The sequence below is a fragment of the Cnephaeus nilssonii genome (genome assembly GCF_951640355.1).
Source record: "Cnephaeus nilssonii genome assembly, chromosome: 20".
NCBI lineage: Eukaryota > Metazoa > Chordata > Mammalia > Chiroptera > Vespertilionidae > Cnephaeus > Cnephaeus nilssonii.
The window spans coordinates 29,672,895-29,688,384 of record NC_137091.1 but is presented as its reverse complement, the minus strand read 5'-3'; the positions used below and the strand labels follow the sequence as shown (position 1 = coordinate 29,688,384).

The 15,490-nt window shown below is 58.3% G+C and overlaps 1 protein-coding gene across 6 annotated transcripts in view; it reads right to left on the bottom strand.

Moving 5' to 3' along the window:
* The window catches only part of GSE1 (Gse1 coiled-coil protein), a 420,008-nt gene that overhangs the window by 190,528 nt on the left and 213,990 nt on the right, over positions 1-15,490 (bottom strand). The gene's annotated exons all lie outside the window — the stretch shown is intronic.

Here is a 15,490-nt window from a genome sequence, read left to right as displayed (position 1 = left end):
GAGGGACGGGCACCAGGAGAGAAGGGCAGGCAAACAACCAAAAGGCTTGGGTGGGGGGAGCAGAGGAGCCCGGCGGGAGGCCCTTCTCCTGCCCCCAACAGCCAGCCGGGGGCCACAGGACGTCTCCCTAGGAGCCTACCTGACATGTCTCTTAACCCAGGGGTCTCTGAGCTCCCTGCGTTAGGGCTGCAGGGAGCAAAACCCCACTCGCAGGAGACTGCGGGGGACTCCCTGTCCTCTCCCCTCGCCTCCTCCTCCCCCCTCCCCTTAGCCGGGTGTGGCAGGGAGGGGCGGCACCAACCCTGTGCTCTGGGGAGGGGGGGGGGGTGTGAAGGGTGCTTGTAGCCCGCAAGCCAATAACCCTGCCAGGGCTGTGAAGACGGCGGGCTTGCCAAGCCCCCTCTCGGGTGGAGAGGTGTCTCTCTCCTTACACCCCAGCTCTTTCCCCGGGCTGCCAGCCTCTCCTTTCCAGATAAGTGCTGGCCAGCATCAAGGCTCTTAGTGACTCTTGAAGCTGCCTTTCTCCTCCAACGCCTACTAAATCAAGCTGGCGCTGAGAGCCACCGGCTGGGAGGAGAGGGGAAGGAGGGGCCGGGCTGCTGGCGGGCTCGCAGGGGCTGGCGTAGGGCCGGGGGGCTGGGATAAAGTCACAGGAGAGGAGAAGGTGGGGGAGGTGAGCAGAAGCCCAGCCCCTGGGAGAGCAGGGGAAGAGCTGGGAGGGAGGGCAATGGGCGGGGAGGAAACCCAGCGGGAGATACTTGAGGTCCCAGCCAGGCTGGCTAGCCAGGCCCCTCAGCTCAGAATCCTGGAGCCTCCAGCTACCAGGGGCTCATGGAAACCGGGCGGCCTTCCCCACAAGAGTCTGAGAATTCCAGGTGATTCTAATTAAATTGGGGCGCGTTATTCAGAGCCACCACCAGGGTGATTCTTACGATGCCTTAAGCTTGAGGAACTTCCCCAGTGAGGCTCAAGCAGTCGCTTCATATTAGAACCACCTGGGGCGGTTGAACCCCCCTCCCGAGGTCCTCTGGGCCACACCCAGAGCAATGACATCACACCTCTGGGCGAGGACCCAGCAGCATCAGTGTTTTCTGAAGTGCTCAGGGAATTCCTCGTGCTGCCAGGGGAGAAGGCCACTGTTCCTAGTCACTGGCTCTCAGTGGGTAGGGGGGCAGTTCTGCCCCCAGAGGATATTTGGCAAGGTCTACAGATATTTTTGGTTGTCCCAATGGGGAGGGTGTTTCAGTGACTGTAGGGGAATATTTTAGCTGGACTTTATATGAACTACACTCCTATTTTATCAAGCCTCCCCTCCCCCACTCATCGTCCAGTAGATTAGCAAACAACGCAGTCCACATCCAAAGAGTCATGTGTCCCTCCCATGGGCATGGGTATCCGTGTGAGGCTGGCTCTCATCTCTGCCAGACATGCCAATCACCTGAGAAGTTTTAAAAATACCAGGCTGCGGCCCCACCCCTAACCAGTCATATCAGATTCTCTGGAGCTGGGGCTCAAGCATTCGTATTTCTAGACTACAGTATTTCTAGAATATAGGTGGTTCCAATGTGCAGCTGGAGCTGAGAACAGCTGTGTAAGGATTAGGGACGCCTGGTCTCCCCCAGCCAGTCCCTGTGACCTTGAACACGCTTGGTATTTCCGTGGCTGTAGGGGAATATTTTAGCTGGTCCAGGGACCTGGGCTGGGAGGGAGGCAGGGTGCAACCTGTTTGGGCAGAACTCACAGCCATGCCAGCAACGCGGCCAGGAATTAGATGAAGCTGTGTCCTGTGGGGTCCTGGGGGGCCCCTCCTCTTTAGCCCCCAGGAAGAAAGCTGACCCCAGGGCACTGCGGGGTCTGCTGCCTAGAGGGAACACTGTGGAGTTGCTGGGAACAGACAGAGAAAGCTAAGCCAGAAGTGGGAGACAGGAGTGAAGGCTCAAATCCAGCTGGCTGTTAACTCAACTGTGTGAGCGTGGGTGAAGCGCCCAGCTGCCTGGGGCTCCGGCAGGCCTCGTCTGTCAGGGAGGGGCGGAACACTTGTTCAGCTCTGCGCGCAGCAAGGGTTCAGTACAAAAGAGAAAGGAGCTGAGGAAGAAAAACAAAGTCTTAACCATGACTTGCTCAAGGCCACACTAACTTGCAGGGCCTCCGTTTTCTCATCTGTACAATGGGCACACTGGGCGGAGAATCCTCCACCTCTCCACCACCTCCCCTTGGCACGGGTTAACAGATCCCAGCCACACTCCACTAAACACATGGGCAAAAGACCTCAAGCAGGTCAGTAGAGATGAGCGCCCAGGTCTCCCCCGGGTGAAGGACAGCTGGGTGGTGTTGGGTTTGTGCTTTGAGCCCCCAGCAGCCAACCGGGCAGGGGGGTGGCATCGGGAGCCAACAGGAGCCCTGGACGCAGGGCCGCAAGTGCAGTTGTCTACGTCGTCGTTCACTGCGTAAGAGCACCTGTATGAAATGGCCAATGCGCTGAAATCCAGCCCATACTCTGCTCACCAGTGCACCCCTGGGCTTGGGTCCTAGCTGCCTAGAGGAAGAGGCACCTTCTAAATTGCACAAGAACCTGTATGGGCTGGTGGCGGGCGGCTCTGCTAGGGCAGGGCTGCCGCTTCCCAGACCCTGCCCTCCTGGTTTCGAATCCCTTTCCTACGACAGTCATCCCTCCCACGCTGAGAGCCCAGGCTGGAAACACAACTCCCCAGAAAGGACACAGACTTAAAGCGGTGCGAAGGGGTAAATGACTGACACCCACCTCTTCTTGGGTGCAAGTGGAGACAGGACACAGGAGGGCACCGGAGCTAGTGTTTGGGGTGGGCAGGGTTGCCACCCTGGTTGTATCCTACCTGCCCCCTGCCTTGGCCCCAGTGTCACACTCGCAGGGCGAATAAGTACAAGCACCATCAGAAACCACCAAGCCAGCAGAAGACAGCACAATGTGTCACATGCAGCAGTGAAGTGGAAGTTTCCAGAGTCCCTCAGGGCCTGAGATCAAAGGACTCAAAATGACACAGACAACTCGGGATACCTCCATGCTCTGGAGACAGGAGGCAGCAGGCACAGCCTCAGTTTCCTCATCTGTACAATGGGTTCAATAGTCCTGCCCTCTGTCATGGGAGGAATGGGGCAACGTCTAGAAAGGGCTCAGACCAGGGCCCACTGCACCGTGAGTTCATCAATGTCAGTTGCTGTTGTTGTTCTTGGGACAGTTCCCCGAGCCCCCATCTCTGTCCCCCTGCCCTTATTCCTGGGGCTTGAGGACCCCTCGGGCCTGCTCCCTCCCGCGGGTGGGAAGCCCACATGCAGGCAGCCTTAGGAGGGAGCCCACCCCTCATCCTGCTCCCCTGGGGCAATGACACATCTCACTGCCAGGAGGGAGACAGCGAGGCCTGCTGTGCTGACCCTTTAACGGACAGGAGAGAAACCCACGATGACCTGTATCCTCACCCAGGTCAGAGGCAGCCTCCCGGCGGCGGCAGCCACCAGATTCCTGAGATTTGTGGCCAGCCCGGCAGCCAGGGCAGCTCCGGTGCAGGCCTCTCGGGAGGAGCCCCCTCAGCTTCCTGGCTCCCCATGGTGATGTGCACTCTCCCCTCTCCCCCTTACCTCCACCCCCACCCTTTGTCCTGCCCCCTCTGGAGTCCTGACCTTTTCCAGATAAGCCTGACAGGGCCCATCTCCTTCTCCTCTTCCCCTCCCTATCCCAGCGATCCCCGGGGCAAACGCAGCTGCCCTTTCTTTTGGGGTCAGAGAAAAGCCCGGGGAGGCAGGACCCTGAGGCTCACCAACTCAGCATCCTGGGCTGGCAGCCCGCCTGGACACAGACTTCTGAGGCTCACTGATCAGAAGACGCTTCAAGCCCAACTGGTGAAGTCTGGAGAGGAGGCTGCCGCCGGCGGCCCAGTCAGCTTCCTGGGCACCACCTCGCAGGACCGGGTTCCTGTGACTGAGCAGGGAAAGGCCTGTTTCTGTCCTCACGTGGTGAACGGTGGAACAGCGTCTTTGGAAAACACCGCTGGCCCCGTGGTCTCCCCTGGGGAAGGCCAGCTCTCCTCCAGGGCCTGGTTCCTACAACAGCCCTAGCAGGTGGTCACCTGCCCCATTGTCCCTGAGATGCTAGTCATCTCCTTTACATGCTACCACACACACACACACACACACACACACACACACACACGCGCGCGCGCGGGGCAGAAAAACAACCCTCTCCTCCCTGTCCTAGGGTCCCTGGGGATTTGCTGTGGGTCCTGGTCCCTACCACACGGGCCTGTACTTTATGTGGTGGGCTGTGTGATGCTGAGGCTCAGGGAGTTGGGAAATTCCAGAGCATAAACTGGGAGGCACTGCTCCAGACCAAGCATAGGTCAGTCCTACCTCCAAGCCTTTCCTCTCCCAGCGCTGCCTCCTGGAATGCCTTCTCTCCGCGACTCCACCTCACCCAGGCTTGGTGCCCCCAGCTCCATCCGTCCCCAAACCAGACAAAGAGGATGCTGATGGCAGACCCCCTTGGCAGCACACCCCATGGCACAGAGTCTCCTAAAATACTGTCCTGCCCTTCAGTGACCCTCTTTCCAGCCGGGACTGTTAACTCAGTGAGGTGCCAGCCTCCTCTGACCCAGGCCAGGGTGCGCTGAGGTTCAAATCCCAGCTCTGTTACTTCACAACAGTGTATCCCCAGGCAAGTCATGTGTCTCTCTGAGCCTCAGTCTCCTCATCTGGAAAACGGGGACACCTGGAGCACCTCCTCACAGGATCACAGTGAGGATGACATGAGTTCATACGTGCTTGAAGGTGCAGAGAGCAGGGCCTGACCAGGGGGGTCTGCGCGCATGCGCTGGGCCCTGGGCGGGAAGGGCACTTCAGTCAGGGATGGGAAGCAGGCACCAGCTCACAGGGTCTCCAGGCTCAGGACGAGGGGCCTGGAGTGGCCAAGGGGACTGAGGTAACCGTGGAGAGGCTCTGAGGGACAAGAGGGACACCCAGTAGGTGGGGTCGGCCTTGGGGCCACCGTCAGTCAGACAAGCAGCTGGGCGTCTCCCCAGATTGTGGCGGATGCAACCTCGTGTTGTAGACGAGGAAGTGAGGCTTGGAGAGGGAGGACTGGGCAGGGACGCTCACAGAAAAGTGGGGCTTCCTCCTTTCTCCCCAGGCTCTGGACCCCAGGCCAGGCACAGCTCCCTCTGAGCTCAGCTTTGGGGGGCTGTCTCCTGGGGGTGAGGAACATGAGCGAACCAAAGCCCTAAGCAGCTGGGGCTCCAGGAGCCACCCTCAGCCCCAGGGTCACCACCTGATGGGACCTACCCCACCTCCACCCCTGACTTCACCCTAATTAAAGGGGCCCTCACGCCTGAGCTTGGGGCCCAGCCTTCACCAAGCAGCCCCAAAGCCCTGTCGCTCCGGAGCTGGCTCCCGCCTACTCGCAGCCTCCCCTTTCCCAATTAATCATCATTATCAAACACCTGGCGATCGTGCTGCGTGCTCAGGCTGAGCCTGCAGGCGTCCCTGTCTGCTCGGTGTCTGCACAGCCTCTGAGGAGGGCCGTGGATGAGGAAGGAAGGGGCAGAGGGCTGGACAAGCTGCCCAGGTGGTGCTACTGCAGAGCTTCCCCAAACGGCTTCCCGTCACCCCCCCGCCCCCCCAACAGCTGTGCTGATGCCAGGATCTGGAGCCTTCACCCAATGCAAGAACCAGAGGGCTATTTTTGTGGTTGGTAACCCATCACCCCATCTAACTGGGCGGGATCCTGTTTGCCCAACGGTGAGCCCACAGTGTTGGACCACCTCTTGGGGGGGGGCTGGGGGGGGCGGCATGAAGCTCAAAACACACAGACAAAGCGGGTAACTGTTGCCAAAACACACTCCCAGAGAAGGCCAAGTTCTCCAGCCAAGACCCCTGGTACCCACAGGGTGGGGGTGGAGGCACCCAGCAGCCCCCAGCCCCCACACAGGAATCTCCACCCACTTGCCACCAACAGAACGCCTGGCAGAAAGGAGGCATTCAATAAATGTTGGTTAAAATAACCGGGGGGGAGAAACCGCCAACAGGCTGCCCCCAAAAGACACCTGGGGTCCCGCCCACCAGATGTTTCCCTCTGCAGTGTCTATACTGAGGGTCCCCAGGTGGAGGAGACGACCACAGGCCTTCCCGTGGGAACAGCCTTCGCCCCCAGGAGCCTGCGTGAATCCAAGGAAGGAGGCAGCAAGCAATCCGGGCTTCCAAAATTGTCTCCTTCCTTTAGGTCAGGGGCTGCCAGTCACACTCACCTGGAGGAGACTGTCCCAAATCAACCATATCAGAACTGGGGGGTCGTGGGGGGAGCAATGCTGCCGTCAGCATTCGTAAAGTCTCCCTGTGCTCTGGATGGGGCGGGGGAGGGCAGTGGGCTCACCACCCCACGTTAATTACCCAGCCCCCAGCGTGTCCCAGCTCTGATCATTGGGCAAATAAACAAACAACCATCCCGGTAGGCCGGCAAGCACCACCCAATTAGGGATGCAGAGTCAGACAGCTTGACTCTCAAGACATAATCGGTTTAATTGCAGGGCCTCGGCGCAGGCCAGGGTGGCAGGCTGCTTCCGCACTCCCATCCGTTTTATTAAAATCCAATTATTCGCGCTGGCCATGGGTCTCCAGCAGCGACAAAGAGGCATCTCCAACCAAGGTCAGATCTGACGCTGGGAGATGGGTCCCTGGGGTGAGGACACGTCTCTTGCTGGGGCACATGGGTCCTCGTCTCTCTGGGAACCGGCAAGGGGAAGAGGGCAGCCAAGGAGGGGCCTCTCGGGGCCTGTGGGGAGGAGGCTGGCGGCATGGCCCTGGGCTTCCACGCCGAGTCCACACTCGTCAGAAGGGATAATAATGCCACGGACTTCATGACAGCAGTGCGTTGCTGTTGTGGACTGAACGTTTGTGTGTCCCCCCCCCCCCCACCTCTCATACTCTCCCCCCAATTCAAGTGTTAAAGCCCTAACTCCCAATGCAATGGTATTTGGAGGTGGGGCCTTTGGGAGGTAATTTGGGTTAGATGAGGTCATAAGGGTGAGGCCCCATGATGAGATCATGTTCCTGTGAGGGGGGGAGACACGAGGATGGTCCCTTTGGGAGTGCGCAAAGAAGTCACGTGAGGACATAATGAGAAGGCGGCTGTCTGCGACAGGAAGCCGGCCCTCACCAGACACCGAATCTGCTGGCACCCTGATCCCACACAGCCTCCAAAGCTGGGAGAAATATGCATCTGTTGTTTTAGCCCTCCAGTCTATGATATTTGTTACCGCAGCCCGAGACAGCTGTGAAAGAATTAAACACACCAAGCAAATGCCCAATGCCATGGATGGGCGAATGGACAAGCCAATTGTGGCAAATCCACACGACAGACCGCAACTGGGCACCCAAGATACGAAACGCCAACTGGATGGATCTCAACAACAACGTGCCAAGAGAAGGAAGCCAGACAAGAAAGTCTTCGTCCTGAGTGCTGCCACCTCTATGACATCCTAGCCAAGTCAAAACTGTAGGGACAGAGAACAGATCTGTGGTTCCAGGGGCCAGGGAATGACGCTGAAGAGATGCCACGGGAGTTTCCGGGATGGGGGAAACGTGTTATACCTCGATTATGGCGGTGGTCTCACCACCATATACATTGGTGACACATCACCCAACAGTACACTTAAAAAGGCTGAATGCTTTTGCACCTAAGTTATATCTTGATAAACCTGACTTTGAAAAAATGAAGGAGCCTAACACAGAGCTGGCCACAAAGAGAACCTGTGAGATGGTGGCTGCGTACAGCTGTGCAGTTCAGAGTCTATTCAGAGGGGCGGGGGGGGGGGGGCGGGGGGGAGAAGGCCACTGGGGCCGAGACCCTGCCCTCCTTCGGCAGACCACGCTGGGAGCCCTGGTGAGCAGGTGGCAGGGAGGGGGCTACTGGTAATTCGCCTGCCAGAGGTGGCACACCTTCTTCAATTTCCATAGTACTGTCATTGTCATTGTCGTCATCAAATTCTCAAAGTGGATCTTCAAATCCAACCCCTAACGTTTTACACAGGAGGCAGGATCAGAGAAGTCAAGTCATCTCTCCAAGGCCACACAGCAGTGATGCAAAGCCAGGCACCTTGGGCCCAGAGCCAACACCCACAGCCGCTATTCGCTGCTGCCTCCTCAGAGTCACTCGGCAGTCACTGAGTGAATCTTTGCTGGACAGAAAACAAGGCAACTGGGTTTAAGCCTGGTTCCCTGGAGACAGAGAGGAGTCACCACTGGGCTCACATTTCCAATCCATCTTACTTGGCAAACATCCCTCCTGTCATCTGGCCTCATGGAAACTGGCTTCTCAGATGACCCTGAAGCCAAAGGTGACGTGATGGGGCCTGATCTGGAACCCAGGGCTCTCCCCAACCTCAGCCGCCACCCCACAGCAGGCTGCTGTCCCCGTGAGGGCCCCGACGTTTCCTGGCCACCCCAGGCTTTTTCCTTCCAGGCCCTGCACCATCCAGAAACGTCGGTTAGGCTGGGAACAGCTGCCTGGCGCCTTCTGAATGCCTCAGACGTGGTGCACGGCAGGAGCCTCGAGCCAAAATGCTGCCACTAGGTGAATCGGGCCTGCCATTAAGTCACAAAGACCAATTAAAACGAGGGGGAAAACAGCCTTCCTATCTCCCAGAGCACCCCAGCCAGCTGCTCCCGGCTCCCACCTCGCCAGCCCCACGGGGCCCCGGGGGGCTTGGTTTCCAGCTCGCTCCCTCCCCGCCCAGGCCACCTGCCTCTGACAGCAGCAATATTGCTGCCCGCCTCCTAAGCCTCTGCTCTGGCGGGCAGGCGAGGGCTGAGGGGCGGAGGCACCAGAGAGGCAAACAGCTCCCGGATTTTCGATTCAATTGCTGGGAGGAGAGATGAGAAATTGCCTTTCTGACCCAAAACCGGAGTTCACAGCTGCACTTCATTACGGATTTCTCCAGGAGGCCCTGGGAGAGGCGCAGCGAGGGAAGGGCTCACCTGTTAACAGCAGCTGCGCCTGCCTCTTTCATAAGCACGTTGGTGGTTTCCTGCCCGGGGTTGCAGGGGCAGGGGGTGTGGGCGGCACAGGGCAGGCTGCCAGCAGTGCCCCCGAAGCCCGAGACACTCTCCCCCTCCGCCCCCTGCCAGCCTGCCAGTTTGCATTAACTCAGCGGATGGAGGGAGGAGGAGGTGCCAGATAAAGTGAGCAGGGAGGAGAGGAAACGGGCCACAGGTCTGGCTGGACCTTGCTCTTTTTAGAAGGTACCAGAAGGCAAGGGGCACACCTTCCCTTTCGGGGTCCCACCTCCTTTCTCTGGGTCTCCTGTCCACTTCAATGGGCTAACATGCACATGTGTCAGGTGCCTGGAGCACGGCCAAGCACACAGTAGGTGCTCAATAAATGTTCTCTCCCTCCTCCTTTGCGGTTGGCCTCTCCGTGCTTCTGAAATGCCACCGTTCAATCTGACAGCTCTTTTTCTTTTTAAAAAATATATTTTATTTATTGTTTACAGAGAGGAAGGAAGAGGGACAGAGAGTTAGAAACATTGATGAGAGAGAAGCATCGATCAGCTGCCTCCTGCACGCCCCCTACTGGGGATGTGCCTGCAACCAAGGTACATGTCCTTGACTGGAATCGAACCTGGGACCCTTCAGTCCCCAGGCCAACGCTCTATCCAGTGAGCCAAACCGGCTAAGGCAACAGTTCTTTTAAAAATATATATATATTTTATTGATTTCTTATAGAGAGGAAGGGGGAGGGATAGAGAGAAACATTGATGAGAGAGAAACATCGGTCAGCTGCCTCCTGCACACCCCCTACTGGGGATGTGCCCGCAACCAAGGTACATGCCCTTGACTGGAATCGAACCTGGGACCCTTCAGTCCACAGGCTGACGCTCTATCCACTGAGCCAAACCGGTTAGGGCGAACCTGACAGTTCTTGAAAGAGCTCAGGCTCCTGAGGACCATGAGTTCTCCACCCTGCCTGACTGCACATTAGAATCATCTGGAGAGCTTGTGGAAAGATCCGGAAGCCTGCTGCAGCCACCGTGAGGCTGGGCCAGGTGTAATGCACGTGAGGTTGAGATGCGCAGCCCCGGATCGTTTCTATCTGCCCCTTGCTGTCTGCACACCCTCTCCCGGAGCAGGTAATGGGTGAGGGACTGGTGCAAGAGCCCAGAACCAGTGATGGGAGGAGGAGGAGAGCCAGGCTTCCGTCAGCCCTCACCAGCCACCAGGACGCCCTGCCCGTCCCTGCAGGCTGCTTCTCTCTCTTCCGTGAAGATACGCACTCCTGTCTCCACCACCGAGGTAGAGCAGGCCCCGAGGAGTTGGAAGCTGCCCCGAGGGCCCCCACCAGGAGACGGCGCGTGGTCCTGGCAGTGAGAGCTGTGTGATGCCAGGCCACTCACTAAACATCTCTGGAACTTTGCCGACAAGACTGGGTATGGGCTGGGCGCAGATGGCCTCGATGCTGTGCCCAAGAAGGCACTCACACCTAAAATCCTGTCTCATCTCTTCTCCCAGGCATTTCCTGAGTGCTTCCTGGTCTGGGGGGAGGGGGGGAGGTAATTGGCGGTTTCAATTCAGTCTCTGTTCCTTGATACCTACATGATGCTAAAAAACTCAAGTCCGCACTGGACAGGTGGCTCAGTAGTTGGAGCATGGTCCTGTGCACCGAAAGGTTGTGGGTTTGATTCCTAGTCAAGGCACATACCTAGATTGTGGGGTCCAGCTCTCTCACATCCATGTCTCCCTCTCTTTCTCTTCCTCTCGAAAATCGATAAAAACATATCTTTAGTGAAAAGTCCAAGCCCTGCCAAGCCTCTGTCACCTCACCTGGGAAGTGGACCGACCTCATGGGGTCGTCGTGACGGTAAAATAGCAAGCGCCTGGCCCAGCAATGGTGACAGCTGGTGTGCTCTGAGCCCCTCCGCTTGCTGTCCCGAGTCCTCACAGCACACCCAAGTGGCTGGCTCTTTCAGCAGCCCCACTCTCCAGACGAGAAAGCCGACAGCCAGAGAGGTCACTTGCCCAGGGTCAAGTGGTAAGGCTGGGATTTGAACCCTGAACTTGTGAGCCCGAGTTCTTGGCATCCCCATGCTCATGTGGGGCCTCTTTCTGGTGCCTCCTCTTGTCCTGGGCTCTCTCACCAGGGCCAATGGGACTGTGGTACGGCCAAAGCCACAGGTGGCTGAAGGAAGACTCCTTGGGGGAATGGGACCTCTCATAGGGCCCTGGGCCATGAAGGGAGTGGAGGGGCTGTAGACGCCCGCCTGTATCCTCCACGGAGGCCCAGGAGGCAGAGCGGGCAAAGAGAGCCTGGCTTGGGGGCCCAGGGGAGAGGTTCCCCCGGGGTCTGTGCCTGGCTGAAAACAGAAAGGCCCAGTCCTGGGCACACGGCACTGGCAGCACTCTGGGAGCCAGGCGGGGTGTGGAGGAACAGGCTGGAAGGGGCTGCAGGGCCGGGGGGGGGGGGCAGGGAGAGGGTGGGGGATGACAAAGGAAGCCAAGTGCCAGCAGAGAGAAAAGAAGTCAGGTGGGGACAGCAGAGGCCAGGCCTGGGAGCCCCCCGGGGAGGGCATGGATGAGGTTAGCTAACCTCTACCATGGTGCACAGGAAGCTGAGTGGGACGGAGCTGGGCCAGCACCCGCCGCACCTTTCTTCCCTCCTTGTTCACACATTTCTCGGGCTGGGCACAGCAGGTCCCTCCACGACATAAGCTGAGAAGGGACCATGGGCTGTCTAGAGGTCCCAGCCCTGCCCCGGCCACCCCTTCTGCTCTTCACACTCCTGCCTGACTCCCTTCCTCAGGACTTGTCATCTCAGTGTCCAAAGGAGGAACCACTGCCACCAGCATGGGTCACTGTTTATTTGTGCCCGCTGGGCACCAGGCACGGGGCCAGGAGTTTAGAGTGTATCATCTCATTTAAGCCTCTCAACAACACTGTGAGGTACGTTCTATTACCTCTTCTTGGACAGCCGGGGAAACCGAGGCACTGCTGCCCATGGTCTCCCAGTAGATCAGTGCAGAGAGCCAGGCTGGCTTCTGAGCTCCCACCTTTATCCAATGAATGAAGGGGTAAATGGGGGCCTTGATATCCTGGGAGAGCCCCCCCTCTCCCAGGAATGGGGCCCCTGTTCCCGGATCTTACCCCACACAGCTCCCTGCCCAGAGGGATGCCTGGGCCAGGCCAGTCTCTCTGGAAGCAATAACGTTGGCAATAATGATGGTGGTGGTGGCTTGGATACCAGCAGCTAATATTTACATAACGCTCACCGTATGTAAGCCAGGCACGGTTCCAAATGCTGCATACACAATCATTGCTCACGGGCCCTCCCAGCCTGTGCAGCAAACACCATTATTTGCCCATTTCACAGATGGAATGCCCACAGCATAGAGGCTAGGTGGGCTGCCCAAGACACATGGCCATTAGGTGTCAGAACCAGCGGGATGTGCACCCATTGACCGGACCCCAGGGGGCTGTGAGATGGGCCCCCAGCAGGGCCCCCAGAGGGGCGGGGTGGGTGGGAGCAGGCCAGCGCCCCCCGGCGGGGTTAGGGAGAACTCTCCCTTTCCCCAGGAGAGGGCCACTGCTGGCTCTCTCCCCGAGAGGCCAGGCCTTGCAAGGGAAGCAGAAATCTGTCGTTAACACGGTGCCAAACCCAAAGTGGCTGCTCCCGAACTGCAATCCAATAAAAGTGCGACTTGTCTATTTATCATCCTTGGGGCTTTTTATCACAGTGCAGATGGCTGCTACCTTTGGAAGGCTCAGCAGCTCGCTGCCAGCCGCCCGCCATGCAAAGCTTAGCTCAACAGAATCTGGGCCTGCACCTGTGAGGGGCCGTGCGAGGCAGCAAGCGGCACACAGGGTCCTCTGTCTCCCGCTCCGAGCTCACATTCCCCGCTCTGCGTGCGGCTGACGGAGCGGGGAGCACACTCCCAGCTCAGCAGAGCCAGCGGCAGGGCCGGCCACACCTGGTATCGAGCCCCTAATTACCCCAGTGGCAGGTGCTCCTGGGAAGGAAGAGCCGGCAGCGAGGAGCCCCTTTGGGAAGTGGAGGGGACAGCGGGGGCTGTCTGCAGACACGGCACCCAAGCCCGGTGCCAGTCAGCTTGAAACAGGGGGCCCGTGGGGCACTGCCGGCCATCCAGGCTGGAAGAAAAAGGCTGAGAAGATCAAGGGCAAGACGTGCAGAAAAGACAGGCCCCGTGCAGCCAACTCCCGGCGAGCGTGCTGGGAAGCCCAGGCCCTGGGAACTAAAGCCGCCTCAGGATCACGGAGGCCGCGATTCGCTGCTGGGAAGCAGGAGGCCCAGCTGGGCCCCAAGACAAGATGCAGAGAGGAAGCACAGAGGAGGAGGGTGGGCAGGACCCCGGGTGAGGGGGGCGGGGGCACTGAACCCCTCTGAGCCTCCGTTTCCACACCTGAAACGTGAGCCTCAACACCCATGTGCAAGTTGAGTTAGAGGGACAGTGAGGGAGTCCCCAGCTCAGGGCTGGACAAGAGGTCAGGCCTGAGGCCTGGTGATGGTGCCAGCCCCTCCCAGATGCCACTGATTGGGTCCAGAGGAGGCAGCTTTTCTATCAACACAGAGCCCCAGCTGTAGCGTGTGTGTGTGTGTGTGTGTGTGTGTGTGTGTGTGTGTGTGTGTGTGTGTAGGGGCTGAAGGATTCGCCCCACACAGCCTGCCGAGGGCCGGGGAACGTGGGGGACCAGGGCACGGCCCTTTGCCCTCTGGGCCACAGTGTTCTCAGGAAGCAGAACTCCCTGGCCCCCACCCAGGTCTCCTGGCTGTCTGGTCTGCTCTTCAAATAAACCAGACCGGGCAGCTGTGAAAACGAATGGCCTTCTGCATCACAGGCCGCAGCTGAACGAGAGGCCGATCTGGAAAAGGCATCGGGCATCTTTCCTGCCGCCTCTCTGGTCTCCCGTACAGGACTCGAGGCTCCGGTCACCCCAGATGAAGCTTTCCAGCTCCTGAGACTGTGCCCTTCAGGCCAGCTGGAGTGCCCCTCCCGGGCCCCAGAACCCGCTGGCCCCCTTTCAAGGCCTCACTTCATTGCAGGAGCTCTGAGCCTTCTGCAAACGTTATTTCTGGTTGCTACACGCGGCACCATCAGCCCCTCAGCGGAGGAGGCCGCTGCAGCTCAGAGAGGCCAGGGAACCGGGCTAGGTCGCCCAGCCTGACATTTCCCGCTGTCTTCCAAACGCAAGGGCTCCGATTGGCCCAGCCACTCCTGGAGGGGGGAAGTGGGGAGCCCTAGGGAATCTGTGTGGTGCCTCATCTTCCCAGCTAGATGCCACACATGCCACACCTATCCTGGAGATTTGCTTCTAGGATTGCACTTTTTGTAATAATGCTTAAGATTTTACCCATAATTATAATGTTACCATAGGCCAGACCCAGATCTAGGCACATGACATACATTTCCTCTTTTGATCCCCTCAACAACACTAAAACGAAGGAATTATTGCTCTATTTATGCGGGAGCAGCACAGAGAGGTGAAGATACTGACCCAGGGTCACACAGCTGGAACCAGCATTGGAACTTGTGCTCAAGTGCCCCAGGCATGTTCTTGACCACACGCTGCTCTGTGAGGCCCTCACAGGCCTGTCTCCCGTACTGTCTGGTCACGCTGCTAGGGCTGCCTTTGTCCGGGATAAGGGACCGGAATTCCCAGCCTCCAGCTGCAGCTTTCTCATGGCGGAGGGGGGATGGGTAATATCAAGCCATTTGTCACCCGAGAGTTCATTCAGGAGGCCAGCCTGCCAGGGACCACACCAGGAGACCTGGCCTTGGCCCCTGGAGACTGAAACTGCACCCCCTTGCCTTCAATAGGAAACTGCCTGTGGGGGTGTCAGGCATGTGGCAGGCAGCAGCACGCTGAGAAGGGATTTGAGGCTAAACAGGGTTGGATAGTGTATCCTCCAAATTCACATCCACCTGGAACCTCAGAATGGGACCTTGTTTGGAAAGAGGGTCTTTGCGAGCCAGCCCTGTAACACTACAATTAGTTAAGGATCGCAAAATGAGATCATCCTGAACTTAGGGTGGGCCCTACATCCAATGACTGGGGTCCTTATAAGAACAGGAAAGGACAAAGAGAGACATAGACACAGGGAAAAGGCAGTGAGAGGAAGAAGCAGAGCCTGGAGTGATGCGGCCTTGGAGTGACCAGTGGCTGGGCGCTGGGAGAGGCAGGAAGGATCTTCCCCTAGGCCAGTGGTCGGCAACCTCATTCGTCAACAGAGCCAAATACCAACAGGACAACGATTGAAATTTCTTTGGAGAGCCACATGTTTTAAACGTAAACTTCTTCTAACGCCACTTCTTCAAAACAGATGCGCCCGGGCCGTGGCATTTTGTGGAGGAGCCACCCTCAAGGGGCCAAAGAGCCGCATGTGGCTCGTGAGCCGCGGTTTGCCGACCACGGCCCTAGAGCCTTGAGAAGGAACTAATGCTGCCCACACCTTGCCTTTGGA